Source organism: Mesoplodon mirus, assembly GCF_964341445.2.
Source record: "Mesoplodon mirus genome assembly, chromosome: 12".
NCBI classification, from domain to species: domain Eukaryota; kingdom Metazoa; phylum Chordata; class Mammalia; order Artiodactyla; family Ziphiidae; genus Mesoplodon; species Mesoplodon mirus.
The window spans coordinates 2,650,877-2,676,312 of NC_138988.1; positions in this window are offsets into that span (position 1 = coordinate 2,650,877).

Here is a 25,436-nt window from a genome sequence, read left to right on the forward strand (position 1 = left end):
AGGGTGGTTTCACCCAGCTGTCCCCCTGCCAGGCTTGGTGGCAAATTTAGATCGGCTTAAAACGTCAGCTCAGGTCACAACTGATGGATGGTCCTCGGAGGGGATGAAAGACGGGGTTCTGGCAACTGCGGATTGGAGCCAACCAGCAGTCTGGGTGCCACTTGGGGTGCGGGTGAGGGCAGGGGAAGCGGGGCCCCGCCCCGGCCTAACCAGAGCTAGACCCAACCCCACCTGACCTGCACTGGTCCCTGCTGGTCCCTGTCACCTCTGAGGAGCTGGCGCCACCTGTCGCCCTGCTGGAGAACTGCAGCCTGGCCTTCCCAGCCCCAAGCCTCCTGGACAGGGAGGTGCTCAGCCACGGGGCAGGTGCCCAGAGGGGCAGCTGAGGCAGCCTCTGGACCCCACGGTAAACTTTCTCATTCAGATCTCCTCCTTCCAGCACAACCTAAGACACCCTCCACCCCACCGCCCCCATCTCCATCATGCAGCGGGAGGGCAACTGGATCAGGAAGCAGAGCCAGGACTCAAACCCAATTTCACTGACATTTCTATCTAACAAGTCACTGACCTGCTTCAAACCCTGGCTCCTCGCTGCTTAAGAAATAAGCAGCAAATTCCTCACCACGCCCACAAGCCCCTGTGGATTCGGCCTCTGCCTGCTTCTGCCCTCCTTCTCGGCTCCAGCCTTATACCCGGCAAGTTGGCTCCTGCCCCTGGGCCTTTGCACGTGCTGTTCCCACTGCCGGGTGCATAGGTCTCTCTCTTTTCACCTACTTATCCCTGACTCCACTTTCAAGGAAGCCTCGCCTGACCTCCTTACAGGCCCCACTGAGCAAGTCCTCCCAGACCCTGGTCCATGCTGTTCGTGGGGGCATTTCCCTCTCCTTCACTGGACAGCTCCGTGAGGATAAAAGTCACGTCTGTGGGACTCACCATTTATTGCCAGCCTGGCACACACTAGGTGCTGGATAAATATATGTGCATGAGATGAGTTCATATGACTTCCTGTCCCCAAATCAACATGCCTTCATAAATAAAGTGGCCCTGCTCAAGGGGCTGGGCACAGAGGTAAGGGTCCTTCATACTTGAGCTTTGCGGGGAGTATTAACAGGTGCTAAAGTGGAGGGTATCTGCTGAGAAGTCCCGACCAGGAGCAGCTAGAGCTGCAATGTGGATGCAGGTCTACTCTGAGCCATGGCCCCGTTCCCTCTGAGGATCCACTGGGCTGGGTTTACCCAAGCTGCTCCCACAGACAGAGCAGAGTGTTTGGAGCTGCCTTTCCCCTGGGTTTACCAGCAGTGTCCTGGAGGGAGATTCTAGAAAACTGAGCAGAGGAAGACTGCATAAGTGGAGAGCAGACACCTCACCAGGCACCTCTCCTTCACTAGTGAGCATGCAGGGCCTGCGTGTGAATTTGGAAAAAGCGCCCTCTTCTGGTGGACACAGCCTCTCAGGCCTGTGGCTTGCTAACAGTGCATTCTTCCTTTGCCAACTGCTCTTGTGCAGGGCACAACCTGAACATCTGCACATGGGCAGCGCCTGGAGCTCTGCCCCACTGGGTAACTGGCCACCCTCCCGACACCAACGGTGGATCCTGCTCTTGCTTCAAGGGGGCAGGGAGCCTTTCTGATGAAGCCTCCTAGTCACACACATAGGGTATGTTGCCACATGTTGCCTTCCTTTCTCAGAGAGATAAAGCCCTGCCCCCAGCCCTCTGGGAGCTTCCCCTGGCAGAGATAAGAAGCCGGCAGGTCCAGGAGTCACAAGGCCCACAGAGAATATATCAGTGAGACTTGGCGCTGATCTCAGCTGTCTCCCGAGAGCACCATCAAAGAGGAAGCAGTGAGAACTCCAGCCTACATCATGTGCTTCTTCCCTGGGCAGGATGGGTGAGGCGTGGCTTGCTGGGTCCTCAAGAAGACAGACCCTTGGTCCTCTCACTGGGGCCACCACACGCCCTGGGTTTCTGCACTGAGTCGGGAGCCCAGAGGAGGCTCAAGGTCACCCGATGGACAGCTGGCAGCGGGCTGGGCCTCAGCCAGGTCCCCAGGCTCCACCCTTGCTCCAGACCCAGATCTGCTGCAGTGGGGAGGAGGGGGAGCCGGTCTCCAACTGGGGCCTCCACTGGGCACAGAGGGACCGTTCTTTGCAGCTCAACAATCCCCCTGTTTGCCCCGTGTCAGGCTGCAGCCTCCCTCAAGTCCTGCTGACGAGGAAGATCTGGTGCCAGCATCCACAAATATGCGTGCCTTCTGCAGGGAAGCAGCCACCAGGCTCTCTAACCGAGTGGGTGGATTTAAAGGCCCAGAGGGAAGTCACAGGATAGGGGCAGAGCAAGTTGCTGGGTACTCTCTTTAAAATGTGGCAGAGGGGCTTCCCTGGTGGCGCAGTGGTTGAGAGTCCGCCTGCCGATGCGGGGGACACGGGTTCGTGCCCTGGTCCGGGAAGATCCCACATGCCGCGGAGTGGCTGGGCCCGTGAGCCATGGCCACTGAGCCTGCGCGTCCGGAGCCTGTGCTCCGCAACGGGAGAGGCCGCAACAGTGAGAGGCCCGCGTACCACACAAAAAAAAAACCCAAAATGGCAGAGGAACAAATATATACATAGGAACATTTCTGACCAGATACCCCCAAAATGCTCATCCTGTTTGCTCTGGGGAGGGGGCGGGGGGCATACATCGTGTGCACTGTATACTCTTATAATGTTGAACTTTTTACCATGTGCCTGTATTTCCTAAGCAAGTATTAAACTCATAGGAATAAATGCATGCACAAAGCCCAGGAAGAAAAGAAATGCACAGGAGCTCAGAAATTCAGAGGACGCAGTGAACTCAGGTATTGACCTTCCCTGTAAAAACAAAAGCTAAGTGCCCAAGTGCCTGCTGGGAGTGGCCGTGTTTGGAAGCCCTTTCATGCACGGTGGCATTTCAGAGCAGCCTGGAGAGGTGGGGCCTACTATTGTCACCCCACCATGGCACGAACGAGGAGACGGAGCCCAAGTCTTACCCACTAGCCTAGGCTGAGCTGGGCCCAGAGCTGCTGGCTCTTGTTCCCACCCTGATGCCCCCCACAAGGACCTAGAGTTCTCAGAGAGCCCCAGGGAGCAGCAGCTCGGTGCCAGAGGCACTGCGCCTTTGGGCAGGGGGTGAGCAGAGCCTGCGACTTCTGGGGTCACGTAGGCAGGTTGCTGAGATGCTGGGGACCGTCCTCCCAGCCCGGGCCCCAGCTGGGCCATAGCCCATCTCCGAGCCTCAGTTTACTCATCTATTAAATGGGCGAATCTTCCCTCCCTTGCAGGGTTGGAATAAAGATCACCCGAGGGGAGGTTCCCGGCACACAGATGGTGCTCAGCACACACCCACTTCCTCTCCCTCTTCCCTGCCCCGAAGACTCCAGGAGCACGAGGGTACCGGCCATCGCGGGGGGGAGGCACCAGGATCTGAAGGGCAGACTGGAGGTTGGCAGTGCCACCACCGCCCTCCCTCACCCCCCCAGTGGGCAGGCCCTCGTCACTGAAGAGGACGCAGAGTCCCTCGGGAACCGGTGGGCAGGTGCGTGTACATGTGTGTGTGAGCCTGGGTGAGTGTGCGCAGGGGCCTGAGACCGGCAGGTCCTTGCTCTCGGCCGCCGCCCTGGCCGCCGCCCTCCACCTCCTGGCTCTCGGCTTCCCCCAACAGACCCAGATGGAAAGAGCTTGCGGGGGAGTGGGGGGGGGACATTTCATTTTCCACACAGAAGTTCCCAGAGCTGGGCAGGGAAGACACAGCCAGGGCCCCCCGGCCCTCTCTTACCTTGCTCCAGTGCCCCAGCTGGGAGTGTCCTGAGGCAAACAGCGCAGCCTCGCTGGCCTCTGGGGGTCTCCTCTGCAGCCCACAGAGCTGAGCTCCCTCGGCCCTCCTGGGGGTCTGTGCAGTGGATGGTGCGGCTCATAAGCCCTGAGCCCCTGCTTAATCCGCCAGAGCCCGAGTCAGCGCCAGCTGGACACGTGACGGGCCCCACAGACCTGTTTGTCAGGAGCGGCAGCTGGTCCAGTGGGGGAGGGCTGGCCGCCCTGCCCTGCCCCCGGGGGCTGTCCCTGCCGGGGCTCCCAGGCCGGAGCCTTCGGTCCTGGGCTCCTGCCTGCCCGGGAGGGGTATGAATACGCGCAGAGCAGGGTGGGCAGGGCAGGTAGGGGAAAGGGACACACATGTCACCAAACGGCGCTGGGCAGGCTGGGAAATGGGGTGTGCGTGCGTGTGCATGTGCGTGTGCGTGCATGCGTGCGTGCAGCAAATGGGACCCTTAACTCACGCCCTTTACTAATGTCAATTCCTCGTTGATTAAAGATCTTATGCAAAAGGTGAATTCATGACCACAGGGTAGGAAAGGATTCTTCAAACACAAAACAAAAATAAAGTGAAAGATAGATTTGATAGAAATTAAAAACTCTGAAATTAAGATGTTCATTCCAAGACCCCAGGAAAAGTGAAAAATGCAAGATATTTACAACATATACAACTGACAAAGGACTGGAATCCGGAATACCTAAAGACTCCTCCAAATCAACAAGAAAACAAAAAGACAGCCCAAGGTAGGCAAGAAGCTTGAACAGTCACTTCACCGAGGAGATCCAAATGGCCAATAACCATACGAAAAATGCTCAACCCCATCAGCAGTCAGGGAAATGCGGATTAAAACCATTACACACCCACCAGGAGAGCAAAAATGGCAGAGACTGACAACAGGTGGTGCCACTGGGAGTGGGGGGGGCGACTGGACGGAAGGACCACAGTGTTGGTCTGCTCTATGACATTGAACATGTGCGCCCTGTGTGGCCCAGGTCCAGACAGATGCTGGAAAGGTCATACGTGCACTAGGACGTGGGCAGGTTCAAGAACACAGCCCCAAACTGAAGACACCCTGTGCGTCCATAACAGAGACTGGATAATAAACCGTGGCCTAGCGACGCAGCGGAATACTACACAGCCGTGACAAGGACAAGCAACAGCTCCGCGTGACTTTAAGAAGAAGCCAGACCCAAAGAAATATCTACAGCTTAAGTCTATGTATAAACGAGTCAAAAATAAGAACGAGGCCATGCGGTAAAGAGTTGTTCGGACAGGTGGTAAGACAGTGACAGGAAGAACCATATGATTCACAAAAGTCAGGATGGTGAGCATCCCTGGGGGCCAACAGTGAGAGGGAGCCCACGGGGTGGGGCAGGGGGCTTCTGCCAGCGCTTCGTCTCGGGGCCCGGGTGGTGGTCTCACAATGTGTGCGTTCCTCTTATTTCTCCTGGAGCTGCTGCATGCCTATCTTTTCGCCTTTCTGTTTGACAGGTTACCTGTCACATCTAAAATAGAAAGGTATGTATGGTGTGGCACACAGAGGCGACAGGCAGGGACCCCAGCTATGACGGCAGTGCAGACTTCAGTGCAGCACCACAGGGCAGAGAGCCCAGCCACATAGGGCGCCGCAGCTGGAGGGGCATACCCGCTGTCTCATTTCACAAACGAGAGCCGAGGATCAGAGACAGAAGGAAACTGCCCAAGTCTGCACAGCAAGTGGGAAGCCAGCAGGGCCAGGACTGGAATCTAGGTCTCCCGGAGCCCAGACAGGGTGAGGGGGCTCCTTCTCCTCCCCCTTTACAACAGAAGAGTTTTTCCATTGTAAAGCACCTTTAACACCTACCAGGGCAGACTCATTCTTTTTAGTACTCACTGAAATTCTCTCCGTTTGTTTACTTTTTTGTTGTGGGTCTCCTGCTGCTGAAATCAAAGCTCCTGGAGGGCAAGGCGTTTTGTCTGTGTCGCTCCTGTGCTATCATCACAGGCGCTCCATAAATATTTGCTGAATGAGAAAATCAACAGAGCTGGCATTTCTATTTGGACTTTAAGGCCTTAGGAATACTGAGTGGCTTCTCAATATCCCCAAAGGAGAAAATGGAAACTAGCTGTATGACATTGACACACTTTCCAGAATTACCTTCGTAACTGCCTTAGGAGGTTGGCCCTGTCATCACTCCCATTTTAAAGAGGAGGAGACTGAGGCTCACGGAGGTCCAGGAAGCTAGGGAGCTGAGAGCTGGGACTGGAACCCATCCCAGTGGCAGGCTGGCCCTCCACTGGTCCATGCACCTGAGACAATCAGGATCTGCTGCTTCAGCCCCTCCTCCCGGCCCCCAATCCTTACAACTTCCAAAGTGCTTTCCGGACTCTTTCAAACTTCTTCAGCTCAGGGAGGGGAAGGGACTTGTCCAAAGCAACAAGGAGTTCAGCTCTGACCTCAGGGCTTCCCAAGTTAGTGTGGCCGACAGTGACCCCAGTGCTCCTGGATTGGCCATAAGACTCTCAATTTCCTTCCTGCTTCACGCCAAATCCTCAGGGCCCTTGGCCAAGTCCAAATCCTGGTCCTACTTCCGAATCTGGAGGAGCCGGATAATGGAGTGTTCCCATAATACCCCGAGGCAATTGGCTTTATTAAAACAGCCTGGCACTGAGCATTTTTCCAAACCTATATTACCATCCTGATAGCTTTCACTAAGTCCTCAGATAATAATTAAAAAAAAAAAAAAAAAAAAAAAAAAAAGGCATTGGCTCTGGGAGTCCTGGAGCTAAAATGGCCCTCCAGGGCATCTCGCCTAACCGAGGCACAGGAGTCTTCTCCACTGCCGCAGCTTGCATACCTCCAATGAGGACAACTCACTACCTTTTTTCTTGTTTAGATCCTCCTCAGTTGAGCACAACAAAGACTCACACTAGCCCCTGGCTCTGGGGACCAGCAGGTGCCTCAGCCACTGTTCCGCCCTCAGGGAATTCAGTCTGGTGGAGGACCGAGACTGTCATCCCGACAGGACTTCCTTCTAAAGAGGCAGCCAATAAGGCCCAAACGCATGTACCTGGTCACAGGACCCCTTTACAAGCCTTCCTATCTCCGTCCACACAGCCCACGTGGATTCATGGGGTCAGTCCCCTCTGAGCACCCTAAGCCCCCGTGCCTCCCCAGGCCATCTGGGTGCGCAAACTGCCAAGCTGTCAGGACACTAGGGCCCAAGTCACGGAAAAGACTCCGCCCAGCGGCGGGCGGGGGTGTGTAGCATTCTCAGTGGGTCCCACTGGCCCGTGCAGCTGACATCATTGTTTTGATATTACACTTCTAAAGCCTTCATACACATTAGCAGATGGGTTTCTGGTTTCGAAGATGAAATGGGCTGACACAAGTGAGACGCTGTGACAAGGTCGCGCACGGAGTAGATGCTTAAAAGATGCTTGCTGGGTGTGAACTGTAATCGTACTGGATCAGAAGGCCACATACACTCAGTTCTTCGAAGAGTCACCGAGAACTTGGCTGCCTGCACCCTGCCTTTCCAAGCCGGCACTTGTGGGGTAGGGCCACTGAAGAGCTCAGGCAGTGGCCGGGGGGGGGGGGCGGGTGTCCTGCAGTCAGGCCTACCTATGTCCCTGCACACTGTCCCCCCACCCAGTTCAGTGACAATGGGACCCCCAGGGGAGGCAGACACAGAAACTCTAGGCAGATTTTGCTGAAGAGGTGACACCAATGGGTGAAGGCTGAGCAAAGGTTTCTGGGTGGCGCAGGTGGGGTGGGCATACCTGCAGGAGCCAGGAGGGGCAAGGCTGAAGGCCGGGCCCAGCGGGAAGGCAGCAGGCACTGGAAGATGCTGCCCCCAGAAGCGGGTCTGAGTCACACTTCACAGTGTGGACACCAGGTCTGAGCAATGGCCGTAGGTGGAACCCTGGGCCTCATACAGGGACCTGCCCCAGTGCGTTCACCCGGCCTCTTTCATGCAAGAAACATCATCTCCTGATCGGTGCAAGCAACCCCATTCCCTACCCCCTAATTATGAAGGACGGGGTGGGGGGGTGATGAGACATCTGGTCAACCCTCCCACCAGAGGCCAAATTCATAGCCTCCCTAACCAATGAGTATTCAGCTCCAGCTTGCACACCCCAGTGACGGGGAGCTTACTACGAGAACAAAGGATGGTTGTGCTCTTCTAGGGACGCCTAGGTGCTTAGCACCCCAGCAGTTAGAACACTGGTTGGAGGAAAGCTGAGGACACAGAGGGTCCCAGTGCTGGCTTGGCCTTGGCAACCCCTCTGCACGATGGGGCAGGGGCATGACTGAGATCACGGTGTCGTTGTGGGGCTGGCAGCCACGGGTGAGCAGAGAAGTGCTGGAAGGGCAGGCAGCCACGGGAGAGGGTGGCAACTCTACTCACGAGACTCAAGATTACTTAATGTCTGCAACCTCTGTGGGAGCCAGGGTCCCCCTTCTTTGTCCCTCCACTGCAGGGACCTCTGGGGGGAACACCGAGTCCTCTGAGCCTTCCCCAGGCAGCAGCTCCCCAGGGATGGCTAGACTGCTGGAGAGCTGGGGACACTGGGGTGCTGTGTGACCTTGGACGTGTCCCTGCCTCTCTCTAGCCTCAGTTTCTCCATCTCTAATAGGAGATTGGCCCCCAGATGCTCCATCCAGAGCTGATGCTGGGCCGTGGCATTGTGGCACCCTGAAGACCTCTTGGTTTATCCTTTCCTGTCTCTGGGGCATCTGGGGCTGCTGCTTTTCTCTCCTTTCAAACCCAACTGCTGCACATGGGATCTCTGGCCACACATGGTTTCAGAGGCTTGGCCACTGTGCCAGCCCAAGGGAGGAGACAGGCATAGAGCTGGGGGCAGGGAAGGGTGACCAGAGGTCACCTTCGTTCCGAGTTGCTCCCAGGGGCTGTGCAGGCTGGCACGCACGCTGTCTGGTGGTGCCTGACCACCGAGCGGAGCAGGGGATCCCCAGTGCAGAGCAAGGGCCCCACACCCACCCCATGATGGAGCACGCCCAGAGCTAAACGCACAAAGCTGACCAGGCAGAGGGGACCGCTGGCCTGCAAGCCTCCTCTCTCGGACAGGCCCGGGGGAAGGGACACCCACTGTCATCTTTCTGCTCCGTTTGCTCTGGAAACAGATCAGCTGTGACAGCCGAGAGCTTAGCAATTTAAAGGGGCAATTGCGTGGCAGAAACTTGGGAGAGGGGTGTCCCCCTGACTGTAGGGGGCAGGGGGACAGCCTGGCCACACCTCTGGCAACCGGCCCTGCCTCCTCACAGCCCAGGGGCAGCTAGTTTGGGCAAGGCAGGGCTTTCCCGCACTCAGAGCCCCCTGGTCCATGAGGGCTCCCCCCAAGGCTGGCAGGTGGAACAGAGTGTCCTGATACCTGCGACAGCCCCATCGTCACTTCTCAGACTCCTGCTGCCTCCTGCCCCATTTGGGACTGGGTCCGGAGATCGCAGGGGCTCTTCCAGCCCCCAGGCACAGTCCCTTAAACCGACTCCTCTCCCACTGGGGGTCTGACCCAGAGGGTCCCCAAGACTACCAGCCAGCCTCTTGCCCACGTGGTAGTGGGAGGAGGGGCTGCCCAAGGTCACGAAAGGGGTCAGGGCAGGGCTGAATTCGGGGCCAGCCATCCAGCCCACCCCAAGAGCGTCTAACTGGCTCACAGCGAATTCCTGAGATGCCTCAACCTCCCGCCCGCAGGCTCCGGACCCTGGACCCGCGGCAGGATTTCTCCGCGGAGAGGCGGGAGCACGGCGGAGGGGGGAGAAAAGGGAGAGAGTGTGTGTCTGGGGGGACGGGCAGCTTCCCCCTGCGACCCTCGCGACCTGGGTTCACGTTTCGCAGCTCAGGCAGCCAGCTAGTATAGACGCGGAGATCCTCAGCCCCCCTCCCCACAGATCGCGCCTTCCACGTCCGCAAGGTTTTGGAGGAGCGATCCGCAGAGCCGCGGAGGCTCCATCTCCTGCGACCCAGGGAGCGACACCGCAGAGCCCCGGTTCCGAAAGCCCGGCGCCGCCGCCCCCGCCCCCGCCCCATCCCCGCGAGCCCGGTGCCGCGGGTGCCCGACCCTGCAACCCCGGGGCCCGCCGCGTCCCCGCGACTGCGGCCTCGGCCCTCGTCCCGGGCCCGGCTCCGCAAAGCCACCCGCCGCCCCCGCCCGGTTCCCGAAAGCCGCTCGCGCGTCGGTGCACCGCGGTCCCCGCCGACCCCCGGCCTGGCCCCCGGCCCCCGGCCCCCGGCCCCGGCCGCCCCGCCCGCTGCCGCGCGCGTCCCCCGCCGGCCCGCCTCCTACCTCGCGGGGCCGCCCGCAGCCTCCGAGCGCGCGCCGTCCCCGCCGTCCCCGCGGCGGGCAGGAGCGCGGGCGGGCGCGCGGCGCGGGGGGGCGGACGCGCGGGAGCCCCAGCCCGAGCCGGAGCCGGAGCCGGAGCCCGAGCCCGCACCCGAGCGCCGCCGGCCAGCCGGCCTGCCTCCGCGCAGTGACCTTGGCGTGCGCCGCCTCTCCGCGCCCAGCCTCAGTTTCCCCGGACAGGGGTGTGGGCGCGGGGACGGGTGCCGCCCCGGCCGCCGACGTCATCCGAACCCCGGCCAGTTGAGGGCGCCCGGGTCGGTGGGGCCGCCGAGGGGATGGGCCTGGGAGCGGGGTCCGCACAGCCAAGCGCGGCGGAGGGGCGCTGGGGCCCCGGCCTTTCGCTCAGACTCCCCGAGACCCCCTAGGTAAACACCTGGGAGCCGCAGCCGCAGGCCCCTCCCACGGAGAACTGCGGTCCCCGCCGGCCATGCCCAGCCCCCTCCCCGAAGCCTCCCCAGTTCTCAGATGAGAAGACCGAGGCCCAGAAAGCAGCAGCCACTGGCCCAGAATCGCACAGCGCGGTGGTGGGCTCTGTGTGCCCTCCAGGACGCGCGCTCCTGGCAGTTTGGGGAGGGGGGTCCGGGCCTGCCGGCGCCGCCCCTTACCCTACAGCAAACATGGACTCGGCACCCACTGAGCGCTGGGGACGGGCCTCGGTGGGGCGGCACGGCCTCGGAGAGGGGCCAGTCCGTGGGGAAGGAGTGGAGTAGGCAGGAAAGGCCTGGCCTGGAAGGGGCAGGCAGGGGGAGGGCACTCCAGGAAGGCTGTACCCAAGGAACAAGCAAGCAGAGGAAGGCGCGCTGCGCGGTGTGTAGGGAGATTCTGACAGCCCTGAACACCAGATTAAGGAACGCTTCCTTTCGTGGGCAGCCGGGAGACCCCCACCAGGTGGGAGTAAGGGCAGCCGCAGTCTGGGCTGGGTTAGGGCGCGCCCCCTGGTGGCCAGAAGGGGCGAGACAGGAGGCCGGGGGACGGGCCGCAGTGGTCCAGCCTGGCGAGTGATGTAATGAGTCAGGAGACTGGAGTCTCTGCGGGCTCTGCCGTCCGTGGGCTGTGTGACCTTGGGCAAGGCACTTCCCCTCTCTGCGCTTCTGGAGGGGGGAGGGAGCCTGACTTTCCACTCTGAAATGTCACGACCCTGGATATTGGGGCCAGGTGAGAGTAGGCAGTGGATCCCCCAAGGAACTGGCAGATCAGAGGTAAGAGGTGGACATTCTGTTCAGCACTTTATGAGGTTAATTTCATTTACTTGAGGTGTAAACTATTATCCCAATTTCAGAGACAAGGACAGCGCAGCACAGAGAAGGGAAGTCAACTGCCCACACTCACATGGCTGGCTAAGTGGCTGAGCTGGGATTTGAACACAGGCCTGTGGGGCTGCAGAGTGTAAGCTAAGGGGGGTGCCTGACCACCTCAGTCTCGTCTCGCAGCATTTATGAGCACCTGAGCTGCTCCTGGAATATACAATGCACTGGTGATGGGCAGAGACGGATAAGGAACAGTCCAGCTCCCGGTGGGTCTTCCTCACCACTGGTGCTCACAGGAAACAGGACAGTGGTCCCCCTGGGGGATGGGCTTTCAGGGCAAGGCATGAGCCCCACCCTGCCCGAAACCCTGTGTTACACTCTCCTGTATCATTGGACATTTTGCTTTGTTTTTAAAACCTATGAACTAATTTTATAATTTCAAAAACTTTTAAAAAAAGAGCTCTTAAAGGAAAGATTCTTGTAGTTTTAATAATTAAAAATGCTTTCCTAGAGAAGCTACATCCTTTTGTTGTCAGTGCCAGGAGTGAGCTACCTGGCTGGCAGGAAGGCAGGTGAGGGACCTGGGAAGAGCAAGGGTTTTAGAATCTGTTCAGCCTGGGCAGGTCCCACCACCTTTCTGAGCCTCATGTGAATTCATCTGTAAAACAGACCTGATGATAAAAACCCTCACCCTGCCTCCTTTCAAAGGCTGCTCGGAGGATCAACTGTGATAATGTGTGAAAAAGTTGTATAAATATTTGGATTCCCAGAAGCTATGGAGGAAAATATTGATAAATTTATACAGAAATGAAAACTTCTAAATGGAATAAAACATACTACAAAGTCAAAAAAGACAAAGGGTAAACTTAAAAAGAATATCTGCAGCACATATGACAGAAATTAATTGAGGAAAATGAGATGAAAGTTACTTTCCCAGATACGTAAAAAGCTCTTTCAAAGCTATAGGAAAAAGATGACTAACCAATTAGAAAAAAGAACAGAGGATAGAAACAAGCAGCTCAGGGAAAGATACTCAATCTCACTTGTAATTAAATGCATATTGAAGAAATACAAAGTGAAACACAGAATGCTTGTCATTTTTTGTGTCTACCAAGTTGGCAGAAAAGAAAAGTATGATGATGCTTTTGCTGTTGAAGGTGGGAGGAGACGAATGAACCCAAAGTACGAGGGTGAGGTGCAAGATGGGGCGACCTGTTTTTGAAGGCTGATCTGGCAAAGCCATCCAGCATGCTGGCATAAAGACGCAAGGGCAGTGCACACAGCACTCTGTGTCAGTCAGCAAACTAAGGAGAGAGACACCTCTGGTGTCCAACACTGGGGGAGGGAGAGCCGGCATGAACACACCCACAGGTCGGGACTTCACGGGAATATCTTCAGGAGGCATTTCTGCTGAAAAATGCAGGGGACAGGGCTTCCCTGGTGGCGCAGTGGTTGAGAGTCTGCCTGCTGATGCAGGGAACACAGGTTCGTGCCCCGGTCCGGGAAGATCCCACATGCCGCGGAGCAGCTGGGCCCGTGAGCCATGGCCGCTGAGCCTGCGCGTCCGGAGCCTGTGCTCCGCAATGGGAGAGGCCACAACAGTGAGAGGCCCGCGTACCGCACACACACAAAGAAAGGATGCAGCTTCTGTACATGATGGACAAGGAACAATCTCCAAGGTATTTTTGTAAGTGGAAAAAGCAAGGTGCAGTACAGGGTATGGTGTGTTACTATTTATGTAAAAGAAGAGCAGGGTATAGGGTACCTGCTGGTGTGTGGATGTGTTATCTCTGACAAAGATGCTTAAAAAACTGGTACAGTGGTGCCCTGGGGAAGGGTGTGGAGAATTGGGGGCCAGGGTGGGAAGGAGAATGGCTTTTCACTGAAATGTTCCATTTAAATATTTTTTGCGCCCTCTGCATGTACTACTGTTTAAAAAAATTATGTTTAAAAAAGAATCATTTCTGAGACTGCACACATAGTTGGGAGGCCTGCTCTGACTCGGGCTGGGGCTAACTCCCTATGTGACTGTGGGAGGATCGTCTTCCTCTGAGCCTCGAGGTCCCCTCAATCGAGCAGGCAGGAAGCCTGAGATAAGGCAAGTGCCAAGGCTCCGTGCAGCTCTGACGTCAGACCAGACCGAGAACCTTCTCACTGGAAGAGCCAACCTGATGTGGAATGCTGCCGGGAGGTGGGGCTTCCCGGCCTTGGGCTGTGGGAGTGGAAGCCGAGGGTCAGCTTCCTTGGCCTGTGGAATGCATGACTTCTGAGCCCCCTCCAGGCTGGCCACCATGCTCTTCCCTTTTCCTTCTCCCACCCGCAGCGCCCTGCCTGGAAACTCCTGGTTCATCTTTCCTCTCCAGATCAGCCCTGGCAACAGTCCCGTCTGTCTGGTTGGAGATCAGTTCCTCGGAGCAGGAAGAGATGACCCAGCACTGGGCACCCATGTGGGAAGGAGACGTCAGTGGGGGCAAAGCCTCCTGCAGGGAGACTGAACCACTAACCCCACCGGGGATCAGCCATGGCCTTGATCCTGCCCCTTTCCTCTCTCCACCCCCAGTTGTTACCCAGAACGTTCCCCATTGCCCAGCAAACCAAACTGACGCTCCTCAGCAGGACATTCACGGTTCTGCACTTTATGGCCTCAATTTATCCTTCTAGGCCATCCCTCCAACCATAACTGTCCCTTATTTAAAGCAACTTTCAAAAATACAGCTTCAGGGCTTCCCTGGTGGGGCAGTGGTTAAGAACCGCCTGCCAATGAAGGGGACACGGGTTCGAGCCCTGGTCCAGGAAGATCCCACATGCCGCGGAGCAACTAAGCCCGGGTGCCACAACTACTGGGCCTGCGCTTTAGAGCCTGCGAGCCACAACTACTGAGCCTGTCGAAGCCCATGCGCCTAGAGCCCGTGCTCCGCAATGAGAAGCCACCACAATGAGAAGCCCGCGCACTACAATGAAGAGTAGCCCCCGCTCGCTGCAACTAGAGAAAGCCCGCACACAGCAACGAAGACCCAACGCAGCCAAAGATAAATAAAATAAATAAATAAATTTATTTTAAAAAATACAGCTTCAATCACATCCCTTCCCTGTTCAAAACCCTTCTAAGGCTCCCCATGACCTGGAGGATAAAGTCTAAGCTCCCAGTTCAGCACCAGAACTAGTTTCTGCCTCCCTGCCCACCCCCCCATCTTCAGCTGCTTCCCCCAAAGTCAAGCTACACTTAATGTCTTGTGTATGCCACGCTGTTTCACAACACTGAGTATTTGCACATACTATGCCCTTTGGTTCATGAATATACAAAGAGTTCTAACAAATCAATAAGAAAACCATGAAAATAAGTGTCCAGCTGATTTAACTAGGTGGCTCAGAGAAGAAGAAATACAAATGGCCTATAAACATACCAAAAGATATATAACCTTACTGATAAAGAATCGCATACCATAATAATGAGATACCATTTTCACCCACCAAATTAGTAAAAATTCCTAAAGAGTTCTTTTTCCCTGTTAGCTCAAGTCCAAACCCATCCTTAAGATCCAGCTGCAAAAATGTCACCTCCTCTACACATTTTGGCTCGCACAATGCCCTGTACATCCTGACACAGTTCTTAGAACAGGACCAGGCACATAGGAGAAATTCAATAACCGTTAGCTATTGATTATAAAAATAACCACTGCCACACTGTCCTGTTATCATCAGCTAATGAGTCTATTCATTGCCCAAAGTCCCCGAGGGCGGGGATGGAGTAGGAATCATCTCTGTTTTGCCAGCATCAGTACAGGGCCTGCGACAGAGCCGTGCCCAGTAAGTGGCTAAGCACTGGGGACAGGTGAGGTGCGTGAGGGGGAGGGACAGCTGGAGCCGGGAGCCGGCCCTCGGGGCTGCTCTGTTGGGGAGAGGAGGTGCTGCGGAGGAGGGAGCCGGGTGCAAGCCCAGGTGGTGGGCACACGTGTCCACTCTGCGTCAGGCAGGCGCTGAGCTGGGCTCTTTACCCCCACTGTCTCTGTTGCTCCTGTTTCTAGAGATGGGTGATGCCCCCTACATTTTACAGGTGAGAAAACTGGGCGGGTGCTGAACGACTTCCTAAGTGTCTCTTATTTACTCCACGCGGCCTCCGTGCTGGCTTGCGGGCACTCACAGATGCACGGTTTTGGACACATCACTTTCTCTATAAGGGCCTCTACTTTCCCGTCTGAGAGATGGCTCTATATTAAGGGTTTCTCAAACTTAAGAACTGGTGGACCCCTAAGAATACAGTTTGCAACGTTCATCAGACCCCACTTTAGGGAACACTGCATCCAGAGTTAAATGAGACCACACTGGAGGGTCCCTTGAAGACCACGTGTTCAAAAACAGAATAGGAAAGGCAGCCGCAGGAACCAGACAGCAGAACTCAGTTTTTAGAGAGCCGTCCAGGTGATCTGGAGAAACTGGAACCCTCATAGAGTGCTGGTGGGAATGAAAAACGGTGCAGCCACTTTGGAAAACAGTTGTGTGTTTTTAAAATAGTTAAACATAGAGTTAATATCTGACCTGGCAATTCCACTCCTTGGTATCTACTCAAGAAAAATGATAATATATGTCCACATAAAAACTTGTATGTGAATATCCCTAGCAGTATATTCATAATAGCCAAAAAGTAGAAACAGCCCAAATACCCATCAACTGGGGAAACAACCTAAATGTCCATCAACTGGGGAAACAACCCAAATGTCCATCAACTGGGGAAACAACCCAAATGTCCATCAACTGAGGACAGTAGATAAACTAAATGTGGTCTATCTATACGACGGAGTCTTAATCAGCAAAAAAAAGGAATGAAGTTCCAACACCTGCTACGGCATGCCTGATCCTTGAAAACATTAGACTAAGTGCAAGAAGCCAGTCACAAAAGGCCATTTACTATACGATTCCATTTATATGAAATGCTCAGAAAGGCAAGTTTATTGACAGAAAGTAGATGAGTGTCTTTCGGGGGTTGGGGTGGGACAAAAGAGTGATAGAAAATAGACACAAGATTTCTTTTCAAGATGATTTGAAATGATTTGAAATTATGGTGACGATTACACAGCTCTGTAAGTATACTAATCATCATTAAATTGTACACTTAACACAAGTGAATTTTATGATACAAAGTAAACCTTGGTAAAGCTTCAAGAAAACCCATGATGACTAAATGCAATGTAAGACTCCGGATTGGCAAAAAACATGACATAAAGGACATCAGTGGGATAATTGGTTAAATGCAACGCTAAATTGTATTTTATTTTATTTATTAATTTTTTACTTTTTGGACACACCCTGTGGCATGTGGGATCTTAGTTCCCTGACCAGGGATCGAACCACCACCCCCAGCATCGGAAGCTCGGTGTCTTAACCACTGGACCGCCAGGGAAGTCCCTAAATTGTACTTTAGATCCTAGTACTGTGACCATGTTAAGTTTCATGAATTTGGCTATCAGACCGCAGATATGTAAGAGAGTGTCCTTGCTCTCAGGAAACATGCTGAAGTATCATTTAGGAGTAGGAGTCATCAGGTTGCATGTTTGCAATGACCTCTCAAATAGTTCTGGGAGAAAAAAATGTTTTCGTGAGAGACTGAAATTTGGTGAAATGTTACTTATGATGAAGTTGGGTGAAGGGTACACGGGAGAATTCTTTTTTTTTAAATTCTTACAGGCCTTCTTCAAGATTGAAATTGTTACAAAATAACTCGTAATGAATCCACATGTAAAAATATTACTGAGTGGAACTTGAATACCCCTGAGAATAAATCCATGGCCCTCAAAGGAGAAAAGGCGCTGATGCAGTTGTGAACACATCTCCCACAGGGGGTGTCCCTGCTCATCCCATGTCTAGGTACTCCCCCACACACCCCTCCACCGCCCGGGCGCTACCCATCCCATTCCTGGAGATTCCGCCGATTCCCAGGCTGGGAGCCCCTGAATTATTTTAGGGGTTCTTGCATCCCATATATGCTGCTGGTAGACCAAACAAATACTAGGTTTCACACATTAACATCTTTCAAACCAAAACAGATGCTGTGCGATGAATAAAATTCATAGACTTCACATTCATCTAAAATGCGTTCTCAGTGGCTGTGATTTTTCAGCCACGGATACTAACCCTCGTGTGCACTGGTCGGGGGGTGGGTATGTGTGGGATTTGGGGTGATGAAATGGCACCCTCCCTTTACCAGAGAAGCCTGGCAGGTGCACATGGAGCCATCCCAACTCCCTACACCGCTGCTTCGTGGCGGGGAGGACAGGGCTGGAGCGGCGAGGGGGAGGCCCTAGGGTTCCCACCTCAGCAAGTCTCCGGGGGCCTGGCCGCCCAGTTCCCACTCTGGCACTGCGGTTCCCCAGCCCGCCTGCTCCCAGCGGGTCGGGAGCCTCTAGAGGGCAGTGACCGGGATGGGGCCGAGTCACTTTGAGTCTCAAGCGGCCAGCACCGGGCCTGGGTGACCATGAAGGTGAGGGCTGGGTGAAGGGGGCTGGCTGGGGCCAGCTGACTCCTGGCTCTCCACTTCTCAGCCATGTGGTCACTGAGCACTCAGAATGGGGCTGGCTGGGGAGCTGACTTCTTTAAAATTTGCATTATTTTCAGTAGTTGACATTTAAATAGCCATCTATGGCCAGCGGCCTCTGTCCCGGGCAGTGCAGCTTCTAGAGGCTTAACGGAAACACAGCATGGAGCCGACGGAGAAGGTGAGCTGGCCGGTTGAGACCCCCTCCATTCCCAGCTGGGATCTGAGGGTCCCCCCCACAGCAAAGCCTGGAATGCCTGGGCAAGCCTCACCCCTGCATCTGGCCTGCTTCAGGGACTCGCCCGCTCAGTGGGCACGGAGCTCCGTGCAGGGTGGGTGCTGAACCAGGGGCTCTGCACGCCATGGCAACGTAAGGGGTCTTCAAGGGTAGTTCTACCGGGTAATTTTCGGCTCCGTATCCAATGACTTTAGAACTTGCTACCCTGACCCCAACCCTTGTAAGGTAAGAACCTGGCAAAATCCTAATGACGCATACTCTGTGACTGCAAAATATGGCCAAAGATTCCCTGCATCCCGGTACCCAGGCCCCTCAGCTCTGGGACTCGTCCCCTCCTCCTCCTCCCACAGGTGGGGTCCGTCTCCCCTCCCCGGCCATGGGACTTTCATTGCACAACAGAATGTGGCGGGAGGGATGGTTGTCTGAGTTCCGAGGCTGCACCTCAAGAGACTTGAGGCTCCACCTTCGCCCCCTTGGAACGCTGCCCTCAGATGCCATGGCCGCTGGCTGCCCACTGGGGGCCAAACTGCCGGGGGTGGTGGTGGAGAAACTGAGGTGCCCCAGCACCAACTGCAGCCATGTGAGTGGGGCCGCCTGGCACCTTCTGGTGAGCCCGGGGGACCAGCAGGGCGGCCCAGGTTCTAGCTGGCACAGTCACACACTGCGGCTGCAGCCACGACATTCGGGGTGGTTTGTTACACAGCAAACACTAAGTGAAACAGGAAATGGCACGTCCATCACTAGTGTGGCTGCCCAGGGGTCGGGGGGTGGTCACAGCTCAGGGCCCAGCCCACGCCCCAGAAGGCAGACCCAGGGACCTAAAGCGTTCCGGGGAGGGGTGGGGGACCCACAAGCGGTGTCCCGGGCCCCAGGGGAACTTATGTGCCCTTTAAACAGAACAGAGTCCTGAGCGGGGCTAAGGGAGGCAGCCTTTGGGAGACGTCTGCACCCTGCACCGAGCTGGGCTCTGATCGGCCTGGACTGGCCGAAGTGCAGAGGGCTTTTGGGTCGGCAGTGCCCTGCAGCCCAGCCTCTCCTGGGGCGTTTACGGGACAAGGTTACAAAGCCCTTGCCGTGGGTGGGTGTCTTTCTCCCCTTTTACAGGGGAGGAAACAGACTCAGGAGCAAAAGCGCTTGTCTAAGTCACCCTGCCTGTACTTGCCCTCCTCCAGATCTGGCTTCTGGATCCAAAAGCCTCCACGCTCCGGGCAGGGGACACCCTGCAGACATTCCTCCAACTCCCAACTGGGGCCACAGGGGAAGGCAGCAGGACACTGCCACACCGGGGGCGGGGATACCGACCCAGCCCGATGCAATGAGGATGGGGGCACGTGGACCCCCAGAAGAGGCCCGGGGAGCTGTCAGCAAAGGACTCCGCCTTCAGCAGCCATCCAGCATCCAGAGGCAGGCACGATGGGGTCCCTTCTCCTATAACTGGCCCACCAGATGATAGAGCAGTGGCGGCACCAGCTGGGGGCCAGCTGCCACCTGGGAGAGGGGACGCCAGAGATCATGGTCTGACCTCCTCATCGCTTGGGCGGTGCCTGGCACACTGCAGGTGCTCAGCTGAAAGATCTACCAATAGAGTAACTCACTTGATCCCCTCCCAGGGCAGGAAGGGAAGTCGTCGGGGAGGGGACGTCAACCGCCCAGTGGGAAAGAGACACCCCAGAAAATCCCATCCCGTGGACAGGGTATTCCAGCAATCCGCTCAGTGGCCCCTGAGGTGGTGATTCGAAAGCCATTTTCCAGATAAAGCAACTGAGGCCCAGAGAAATGAGGTGACTTGCCCAAGGCCATACAGCCTGGACGGCAGAGCTGGATCTTGGGCCCAGCTTCCTGGGATCTATAGCTGTTCGTCCCTCTGAGTTCACCATGCAAAGGAAGGAATCGTCACAGCCAACATTCACTGACACCTGTGAAGTGTCTGGCACTACACCCGGTCCTTTCAAGGTTTTCTCATTTACCCACTCTGAGAGGTAACAGTAGGTCCATTTTTCAGATATAACTGAGGCCCAGAGCAGCTCTGTGGCTTGCCCTAGGTCACAAAGCAAGGCAGCAGACCATCTAGGGCTGGTACTCACACCGCCAGACTTCCCCAAGTGGCGACAGCGAGGCAGAACACGCTGTGCCCCCAATGCCTCGGTTTCCTCTTTGTCCGAGGAAGGTGTGGGCAGGATGACCTCTGACCTAGTGTGATGTCATCAGGGAGGCGGGACTGTCTCCTGGGAAGTCTTAGGGCTGAAAAGGGAAGTGAGGAGCGGCTGCTTCCCCATCCCGCCCACTCCCCACCCTGGCCCTATGCCAGGTGGGTGGTCACCTCCCTTTGACCACCTCCTCCGGAAACTGCCCCGGAAGTGCCCCCGTGCCCACAGCAGGAGCATAAAGCCAGCCTCCAGCCCCAGAGCCTCACACCTCACACCCTCCTGCTAAGATCGCCCCAATCGGAAACCAGGAGGCAGTCATGAATACACACATATATGTATGTGTGTGCACACATACTCACATATTACTGTGTATTTTCTCTACTTCAGGAAACATCACAGGAAAGCTGGGCTGGCAGTGTTTTGGGACCAAGGGGCTGAGATGCCCCGTAGCTGTATCCCTCGGGGCTGCCCTCCTCTCTGCCTGCGTGGCACCAGCCTCCTGCCCGTCCTCTGCCTCCGGTCCCCCCTGCAATCCATCCTCCATCTGAGGTCCTGAGGCATCTTCTTCAAACGCAGGTCTGATAACCATGAGGCAGTGGAGCAAATGGTTCAGAGCCTGGGCTTCGGGGTCAGGATGATTTGAGGTGCGAGGCCATTTGCTAACGATGTGAACTTGGGCACGTAACTATCTCCCTAAGCCTTGGTTTTCTCACCTGCAAAATGGGGATCATAAGAAACCCTAGCCTGTGGTACTGACAGGAAGGGATGGTGCAGGTCAAGTCACCAAGCACAGCGCCTGGAGGGTCTCATCAGATCACTGATAAGGAGGCTGGATGTCTGTGCCTGCCCAGCCTCCCAGCTCACTTCCAGTAAGGCACCCCACTTTTCTCTGGGGGATCCCCCTCCTCCACTCTTAGTCTATCTAATTTGTGTCAATGGACTCTGTCCCTAACTTGACGGTATTTTGCCCCCTTACCAAAGTGACTGGTCCAGGGATGGGCATGTGACCCAAGCCTGTACTGGGAGTTTGTTGGAACCATTTCTATTGGGATCATTAGCTGTCAGACTACTGTAAACCTGGAGCTGTCAGTCCCGTCACGAGCAGAGATACTGCCTGGGAATGAAGTCAGGAAAGAAGAGAAAAAGACACCAGTGTCTCTGACAAATAGCTTGAGCTTCTGAATCAAACTGTACCTAAAGCCCTGTCTGTTTCAGAAGTAGAAGGCACTAAATTCAGCCTTCAGCTTCAGCCAGTCTGGGTTTTTGTTTGTTTGCTTTTATCACTTGCCACCGAAAGAATACTGCTTAATCTAACCTCCCTGCTCAAAAGCCCTGATGGCGCCTCTGTGCCCACAGAGAGAGCACAGCAACTCCGGGCTCGCGGCCCACCTGCCTTCCTTTTTGGCCCCAATCTGGCCCTCATCCCTTCCAGACCCAACTCTGACTGCTGCTCCCCAAACACACGGGGACTCGACCTGCAGATTCCACCCACCATCTCCTCCCTCTCTACCTGCCCAGTTCTACTCACACTCCAGACCCAGCTCAGGTGCCTCTGCTTCCCTGAAAACCTCTCCTACATGCTACCCCCCTACCCCCGAAGAGCCACTGCCATCCAGTGAGCTGGGTGCCATCCTGCTGCCACGCTTGATTATATCCCTCGGGCGAAGTCCACTAGTGTTTTTCTTTTGTCTCACTGGATCTTTTAGGAAAAGAACACCCTGGATTGACTTGGGACTTGACAAGTTCAAAATCTGCTCTTGAGTCACCCAGTGCATTTCCTGAACTTCAGGTCTCACTGGCCTGGTGCCTGCCCTCAGGGGGCATATACCTGGAACCAAACAATTTCCCATTTGTCTCAAATCCATGGTTGCAAAAACGACAATTTAAAAAATGTTACAGTCAAACTGAGAACAGTAGTTTTTACTCAATGTAATCACTGACCTTTATGCAGCCACTGCTATGTCATCATACATGGACATGCCCAAGTATAATGTTATTTAATCCTCACCTTGTGAAATGCTACCCTCATTTTGCTGAGGAGGAAACTGAGGCTCAGAGAGGCACAGGGGGCGGCCCAAGGAGTCACAGCAGCCAAAGGGGGAGCTGGGATCTGACCCTCCATCTTCCTGCTCCCACCCTGGCCTACCTCAGCCGCCCGTGAACACACTTGAGGATCAGTTTAGAAGGGGTTTAAAAATTCGCCGCTTAAAGCTCAGAACCAAGCTGGTTTCCTGGCTGCCCGGAGTGGGTGGCCGTCCATACCCACTGCGGCGTTGGGGGTCTCTGGCTTCACAATTCACACCTGGCCTCTGGCTCTGACGCGCCCGTTTTGCAGGCATGAGGTTTCAGATTGACCGTGTTTGCTGCCAGTGTGAGGGGAGGCCTGGTGGTTAGTCTTCTGGGAAGGTGTTTCAACACACAACCGCTTTGAACACGGTGACTTCCCCATGCGACCCTGCCACGGGGCAGTCCTGAAGCCTCTTGATGGCAGAGCAGAGGCCGCTGAGCCCGGCCAACGGGTCAGTAGCACCTTCTAACTTTGCAGGGAAATACGACTGATGGGCTTATTTAGAAAAGGCTTGTTCTCATCAAGCCCCCGGTTCATCCTCTGCAAAGAGGGGATGACGAGCTTCCAGGGGCTGTTGTGTGGCCAGAACGAGGCCAGGTGGAAAGTTACGGGCACACAGTAGGTGCTCACTAAGTGCTCTTTCTTTCTTGTCCTCACAGCCTAGAAGCCGGGCCACCTATCACCCAAACGCAGGCCCTGTCACTCCCTCACTGCCACCCCCCAGGCATCCTGACCTCTGAGCCTGGGCAGGGGCTCCAAGAACCCAGCACAGCCAGGTCAGTCCCACCATGTGCGGATCCTGAGCTGACCTGAGCCCCAGACTGGACCCCAGGGCATCTGCTCCCTCACTTCTCATTCCCCAGGCCAACTCCAAGACCTCGAAGTCTTCCTGGAAGCTGCCACCTCTTCCAGGAAGCCTTTGGGGAACCTGTCCGGATGTAAACTCTGACACTCCTCCTCTGGGCTCCCACAGGCCTTGGAGCTCACCCCTGCTCAGCTCTGATTGCCTGTGTCGTAACTTCCTCTTTTCCTGTCCCATTTCCCCCAGGGCACTGTCAACATCCCAGGACAGAAACAGCATGCGGCTCGCCACAGCCTGGCCCTGCAAGCCGGCCCGTCGCAGGGTTGGGGAATACTCCTGACATGCCAGGCATCCACGTGGAGAAGGCCAACATGAAAACAGTAGAGAGAAAGCAGCGTGAGGGTTGAAAAGTCCAAACCCATTAGATAAATTGAACTCCTGGATCCAGCCATTCCTGAAGCTAGTCACCCCTATACTTTTCAGTTCCATGAGCCAGAGGAGCCCCTTCAATGCATAAGCCTGTGTGTTTTGGATTTCTCTGTCACTTGCAACTAGAAGGTCCTCTACTATGAGGCTTGGCGAGGTGACCTGAAGCACCCAAGGTCACATATCCAAGAAAGCAGCAGAGTGAGACTCAACACCAAAGTCGGGGCTCTCAGCCTACTTCGGCAGCCTGACCACAGCCCAGCGTCCAGGCCCAGCACTCTGGGTGCAGCCGGGCCGTAGCCCTCTCACCTCCTAGAAGCAGGTGATGTCACGCTGATAGGGATTTCTGGGCGCTGGTTTGCTCATCCATCGAATGCGGCTAACGGCTCCTCCTTCACAGACTCTCAGTGAAGGTCAGAGGATGCCTCACGCTCGCCTGGCCCACATCGGGGGGGACTCGGAGTGAAGGCCACGGTGTGGACCCTCCTTCCCACCCTCACCTGGCGGACGGCCTGCAGATGCTGTGCTCAGCAGACCCCCGCCCCAGCTCGGGGGCCACATGGAGCTCCAGGCACACCCTGCCCACGCCTGGCCGGTCCTCCTGCCGTGGCAGTAGCCCCATTTCTGGGCAGGGGTCTTGAAGGCCGAGCTGCTCTGGCTCTCTGATGGTGTAGGTGAGGGTCCTGCATAGCCCAGGGGAGGGGCTCCAAACAGGATGAGGCCAGCAGGCCTCTGGGAGATGGGCCCAAGGCAGCTCCGTGGACTCCATGTCCCACCCAGGCCATGCCCCGGGGGAAAGGGTCACCTGGAAAGTATCCAGGCCCGAGGAAAGCTCTCCGAGGATGTGGGCTCTTCAAGGTGTGGCAGGGAAGGAACGCCCATCAAACCTGAATGTATCTGGTGACCACAAAGCAGTCTCTTTTCATGCTCGAGCAGGCGGAGCCTGACCTGGCCCCACAGGCACCCCACAGGGTGCAGAGCCGGGACCCCCCAGGGTTATGAGACCCTAATGTCTACACAGCCGCGGAGGGTCAGGAGGAGGGATGGTTGAGCATGAGGACCGAGTTTAGCGGAGCTAGGCTGAGGAGGGTCACGTTACAACTGGGACTTGGTCTGGGGACTTCCAGAAGTTTCAGGGGAGGGAGTGGCTGGGATGCCCTACATCCGTGCTCACAGCCCCGCTGCAGACACGGAGCTCAGCCCCGCTCGCCACGCTTCTGCTCAGAGCTCCAGGCACCCACGACCCTGCGCCCCTCGGGCCCGCTCTGCCCGCCACCTGCTCTCCAAATCAACTTCACGTCTACCTACTTCTTCTTGATCTTTTTAGCTTTGCTTCATCCTAAGCATTGATAACTGTGAACTCATGAATCTGGTATGCTAGCTGGCTTTGTTTCAAATAGGCCACGTGTACCTATGACAATAAATCACGTCCGCCCTGGGGCCCCTTCCCTGCTCTCCATCCTCCTCCCCTGACTTTTTATGTGGTTCGTTTGTCCCTTTTGGATCGCCAGACAACACAGTGCTCGGCACACAGTAGGTGCTCAATAAAAGTGGAATCCTTGAACTTATGGACAAGCGAGGTGCTGAGACTCCATGGCCTGTGCGCAGGCGAGGACAGGAGGCCTCGGGAGTGAAAGCAGCTTGTCCGAGGCACCAACACAAGCACCGGCCCCAGAGCCCCGCATGCCCTCGGGGTGGCCTTTGCCCGGCTGGACCAGCGTCCATCCACCTGGCCAGACCCCGCAGCTGTGCCCTGGAGCCCAGCAGAAGCAGCTCACTGCTAGAGATGCCGAGCTGGGGGCCGGAGC